The sequence below is a fragment of the Eschrichtius robustus genome, chromosome 7 (assembly GCF_028021215.1).
Source record: "Eschrichtius robustus isolate mEscRob2 chromosome 7, mEscRob2.pri, whole genome shotgun sequence".
Taxonomy (NCBI): Eukaryota; Metazoa; Chordata; class Mammalia; order Artiodactyla; family Eschrichtiidae; genus Eschrichtius; species Eschrichtius robustus.
The window spans coordinates 114487639-114493910 of NC_090830.1; positions in this window are offsets into that span (position 1 = coordinate 114487639).

Here is a 6272-nt window from a genome sequence, read left to right on the forward strand (position 1 = left end):
TTATAGTTTATTACAAGATATTAACTATACTTCTCTGTTCTATACAGTAGCTTCTTGTTGTTTATCGATTTTATATAGAGTAGTGTGTATCTGTTAATCCCAAACTCCTCCTTTCCCCTTGGGTAACCATAAGTTTGTTTTCTACGTGTGTGAGTCTGTTTGTGGTTTTTTGTTTTTTTTTTTAATTTTCCATGCGCCCTGCCTTGATTTGTGCCAAAATAAATGATGTTTTGCTTTTAAGATCAAAATCCAATTATTCCTTGATAATATGTAGGAAAACAATTGGCTTTGTACATTAACCTTGTATCCTGCAACCTTGCTGTAGTTGTTTATTAGTTTCAGGAGGTATTTTTTTTTCTTGAAGTATAGTTGATGTACAGTATTTTTTTTTTTAATTTATTTTTATTTATTTATTTATTTATTTTTGGCTGTGTTGGGTCTTCGTTTCTGTGCAAGGGCTTTCTCTAGTTGCGGCGAGCCGGGACCACTCTTCATCGCGGTGCGCGGGCCTGTCACTGTCGCGGCCTCTCTTGTTGCGGAGCACAGGCTCCAGACATGCAGGCTCAGTAGTTGTAGCTCACGGGCCTAGTTGCTCCGCGGCATGTGGGATCTTCCCAGACCAGGGCTCGAACCCGTGTCTCCTGCATTGGCAGGCAGATTCTCAACCACTGTGCCACCAGGGAAGCCCTGATGTACAGTATTGTGTTAGTTTCAAGTGGAGAGCAAAGTGATTCTGTTTTATAAATATACATATATATTCTTTTTCAGATTCTTTTCCTTTATAGGTTATTATAAGATATTGAATACAGTTCCCTGTGCTGTATGGTAGGTCCTTGTTGTTTATCTCTTTTATATAGAGTAGTGTGTCTGTTAATCCCAAACTCCTAATTTATCCCTCCTCCCCACTTTCCCCTTTGGTAACCATAAGTTTGTTTTCTATGTCTGTGAGTCTGTTTCTGTTTTGTAATTAAGTTCATTTGTATCATATTTTTAGATTCTACATATAAGTGATATCATATGATATTTATCTTGTCTGACTTCTCTTAGTATGATAATCTGTAGGTCCATCCATGTTGCTGCAAATGGCAGTATTTCATTCTTTTTTATGGCTAATATTCCTGTGTGTGTGTGTGTGTCTGTGTGTGTGTATGGATATATATCTTCTTTATCCATTCCTCTGTTGCTGGACACTTAGGTTACTTCCATGTCTTGGCTATTATAAATAGTGCTGCTCTGAACATGGGAGTGCATGTATCTTTTCAAATTAGAGTTTTTGTTTTTCCAAGATAAATGCTCAGGAGTGGGATTGCTGGATCATGTACTGACTCTTTTTTTTTTTTAATTTATTTGATTTATTTATTTTTCGCTGTGTTGGGTCTTTGTTGCTGGGCGCGGGCTTTCTCTAGTTGAGGTGAGCGGGGGCTACTCTTCGTTGTGGTGCGCGGGCTTCTCATTGCGGTGGCTCCTCTTGTTGCGGAGCATGGGCTCTAGGCGTGCAGGCTTCAGTAGTTGCGGCACATGGGCTCAGTAGTTGTGGCTCACGGGCTCTAGAGCACAGGCGCAGTAGTTGTGGCACATGGGCTTAGTTGCTCCGTGGCATGTGGGATCTTCCTGGACCAGGGATCGAACCCGTGTCCCCTGCATTGGCAGGCAGATTCTCAACCACTGTGCCACCAGGGAAGCCCCTATTTTTAGTTTTTTAAGGAACCTCCATTTGTTCTCCACAGTGGCTGCACCAGTTTACGGGAATGCTTCTCTTGGCTGGATATGGCACCTCGGCTGGCTCCGTCCAACAACGCCCACCACTGAAGACGATAAGGAGCCCCAGAGGATGGCCAGGTGTGCCAGCAGGTGCCTTAGGAGTGGGACAGTTCTGTACAATGCCATTTTATCTCAGGGTCTCAGGATCAGCCTGTGATCATTTGCTTTGTTCACGCGGGGTCTTTTCCCAGCCTCCAGCCACGCTGAGACCAGGCAGCAGCAGGAGTGATGTTTGGACTTGTCAGTGCCCGTGGAAGAGCTGTCTGCTGCTCCCGCCTCTGACTCAGCCCAAACCAGCCCCTCTCTCCTCATGTCTCAGCCTGGCCTAGCCTGGCCCATCTGCTGCCTCTGGGTGGATTTTGACTCATGTAAATACTTACCAGTGTGACTCCGTGCCAGTTGGACAGAGCAAGGCTTCTTGGGGAAGTAGAGGGTCTGCCAGAACAGGCGCCACTTGATGGGGCAGTCTCTGTACCATCTACTCAGGTTGGGGCGCTCTGTTGCCATGGCACCCGAGCCAACACAGAGTGAGGTCTGTGAGTCACATTTCCCTGGCATCCTTGCTTGGCTTCTGTGGCCTCTCCTGGGACTCAGGGATTGATTATCTTTGCAGGTGTAAATCCTGTGTGCTGGCCAGTGTTTGGCATGGGACTGAGACTGCTGTTGACTCAACAAAGGCCTGTTTCTGGGTGGCCAGAACCAAAGATGTTCTCTTCTGGGGCTCCACATGCTAATTCAGAATGCGTGGAGAACCAGGAAAGAAAGGATGGAGAAGAGTGTTCATGGAAAGTTTGCAGGCTGGTGGCCCACAGCCCAATTTGGGATTTGAAAGCCCTTCAGCCAGGCGTGCTCTGTGCAGTTGGCAAGGGTCACCTGCACTGCCTTACACTACTTCCTTATCTTTCCTTTATGTCACCCGTCAGCCACAGAGGAATTTGAATTGTCAACCTCTGGATGAAACTAGAAGCATTTAGCCTGGAGAAAAGAGGCAATTAAATAAGGCTCTATGAGGAGCTTTCAAAACAAACACTTCTTTTATGGGTGGGGGTTTAAAAATATTACATCAGGGTTAAAAAAAAATCAGTGAAAGAGAAACAGGAGGTCTTCCATCATCCCATATCTTGGAGATAACCACTTTCAACAATTGAAGAATTTTTTTTTTTTTTAAAGGTCCTGATGGCCAAGTCTTTTTTTTTTTTTTTTAATTAATTAATTTATTTATTTATTTTTGGCTGAGTTAGGTCTTCGTTGCTGCGCGCGGGCTTTCTCTAGTTGCGGCGAGCAGGGGCTACTCTTCGTTGCGGTGCACGGGCTTCTCATTGCGGTGGCTTCTCCTGTTGCAGAGCACGGGCTCTAGGGAACACTTCAGTAGTTGCAGCACATGGGCTCAGTAGTTGTGGTGCACGGGCTTAGTTGCTCCGCGGCATGTGGGATCTTCCCGGACCAGGGCTCGAACCCGTGTCCCCTGCATTGGCAGGCGGATTCTCAACCACTACGCCACCAGGGAAGCCCCCGGAGAATATCTTGTAAAAGCATGTTCAACTATGGATTTAAGGTGAAATCTGTCCATTAGAAAAAGAGAAAGACAGTTTAAACCACAGCATTGAAAGAGCCTCCTCGTCATAGATGATGGTAACATCAGAACTGATGACTAGAGGCGGTCGTGCGGACTCCTCTCCTTGGTGGTTCTGGACTGGAGCGCATCTGGGCTGAGTCCAGTTACATCCTGGCACAGTGGGGGTGGGTTGGGGTGGCCAGGACAGCTGGCAGTGGTTGTGCTGGGTGGTGGGGATGGTGAGTAAATGGTACTTGAGAGTCCTTCTAGCTCTAAACTTCTCTGATCTCAGACAGCAGAGTGGCTGTGTTAGAGTGGATTAAACCTATCAGCAAATGGTCAAGTCCAAGGTGGAGCATCTTCACGGCTGCAGGAACTGCCTTTGGGGACCTCCACATTGCTCCTCGGAGCTTTGGTGGTGAGGGCTGTGGTTGGGGCGTCTCTCCCGTAACTTCTTACCTCACATCCCACCTGGTCCACATTTCCTTTGTCAAAGTCAATGATCATCTTGATGGAGGGGAAACATCGCTGCTCTGCCTTGGGATCCCCTGTGGTTTATGTCAGCCTGGTTCCATTTATTATCAAAAGTCTACACAAACAATCAGATATCCAGCCCGAGGGGCTTCTCACTGATTAGCCTCCAGCCCCTTCCCCGCCTTACACACACACTGAACACTGGGTCCACCCAGGAGCCCCATTTCCCATTAACCCACCCCTGTGAGTCCCTGGAAGGCTGGGCATTTGGTCTTTGCAAACGTTTTGCTTACAGTATATGGCTTGTGCCAGAGCTCTTGAGCCTTTGCAAATGCTGTTTCCTCCACTCTCTAATCGTCCTCAGAGCAGCCTCCTGGTGTTTTTCTTCAACCAGCTTTTTCTCTTGCAAAGTTCAGATAAGAATTTTTCTTTGGGCAAAGAGGTGGTGTACCATAGAGGATAAGAAGAGGGCTGTGTGGTCAGGTGTACCAGGTTCAGATTCTAGCTTTGCCACTCATTAAATTCCATGGGCAAGATGCTTAATCACTCTGAGCCTTAGTTTTTTATCTGTAACACGGAACGACTAAGGACCTGTTTCATAGGGTCGTTGAAAAGTAATGGGGTCATCCATATAAGGACTTAGCACCTTCCAGGGAAATGCTCAGTGAATGGCCAACAACCCTATAATCATGGCAAGGCTTCTGAGGATGATTAGACATGAACTCTGCATTCATTCTCCCAGCACTTTGTGGAACAAGATGTCCTACGTTGCACACAGCTTGATGCATGGTTTGGAGTTGTTTTCTGGTTGCTTCATGTGTGCAGGTTTACACTCAAATGACCTGTGAACACTTTGAAGCTGGGACTATTATTCCTTCCCCCACCCCCATTCCGTGCATCCCAAGCCTAGTTTAATATTGTGAATCTTGGAATCTTGCCACGTTGCTGATGATGGTAAAATAAATACCCTCTCCTGTGTTATGGAGGAGTACTCAGAATCCAGCTTGTCTGCCCTCTCAGAGGATGTTATCATCTTACGAGGGTTAAAGTGTTAGGGATTTGAAATGCCCGCAGGCCCGCCCAGATACCAGGCAGCTTGGATGCTGCATGGAACACAAAAGCACCCGGAACCGTGCTGCTCATGGAAAGGATGATTACACACATGCTCCCGACAAGAACTGTAGGATAGGCTGCCCTGTCATTTCCTCCCAAAGATCCACCACAACCAAGAATCCCCTCGCAGGCAGCAAGAGTCCCCAGCCCACTTAGTAGCAGACAGCCTTCCTCAGAGGGTGTGGTTGAACAGCAGCAGTCAGCTCCCTGGCGGAGAGCAAGCAGGGGAGAGCCATTCACAGGCCCGTCAGCCAAGGAGGAAAAAGCAACTGAGGCAGGCTCTGTGCTGCCCACGCAGGGGAGTCTGAGCGTGGCACCCCTCTCCCGGCAGCACAAGACTGGGGGCCTGGGAAGCAAGGATGTCTGTTAGCAGGGGTGGCCTTTGCTAAATCTGGGTTTATACTTCCAAAGCTGTGGAACATTTGGATTATACTCAGAGGTTTAGAAAATCTCTCAAAGGTGTGTATGTTTGTGTGTGTGTGTGTGTGTGTTTCTGGGCATTTCTGCCAAAGGAGGAAAGTACCAGGATGAATACTGAGGAACCCTATAAATGATCAGAGCAGGAGGTATTTAAAAAATTCCATCCTGAAATAAGTGGTACTTGGCCATTCATGTGCTAAACAGAAAGACTCCCTTTGGGGACTTTATCTGGGACACTGTTCTGATAATCTGCTGGCAGCAGGGGGTGGGGTACACACAGACTTCCCAGGTGCAGGGGCAGTGGGGGCTGCTAAGCCTGGAAGCTGGGGTAAGAGTTAGCTGGGGCTCTGCTAAGGAAGCACTGGAGGGAGCTCTAATCTAAAGCCGGCTTTGGGTGTGTGGAGGAGGGAACCCGGGGTAGAGTCGAAACAATAGAAAGCCTTCTGTTTACTGAGTGCTTGCCATATGTCAGGCAATACTTTACATATACTAGTGATACCTCACAGCCTTTGAGGTAAGTGCTAATTACCCCCATTTTACAGATGGGTAAACTAAGGCTTAGAGATGAAGTAAAGTGCCCAGATGTCACATGGCGAGTAACAGGCAGAGCTGGGGTTTGAATGCAAGCAGTCGACTCCAGAGGCCCTGCTCTTAACCTCTGCACTCCTCTGCTCCCCCCTCACCCATAGCCCCTTGCCTCCTGCCCTCCCCGGCCTTCCCCTTCTGCTTCCCTCTCTAGACTGGGAGCTCTCTCAAGGCAGGAATAGTGTCTCACTTGAACTTTTTTTCCTAGCAGCTGGCACAGTGCCTGTCATATAGCAGTGACAGCCACTCAGTGTTTTGTGAAGGGGAAAATACGTGATTGGATGAAATAAGGGGTATATGGATGACATAGAAACCTGGACCCCTTCCAGGCAGCTCATTATGAGGCAGCCGTCACAGCGGTTTC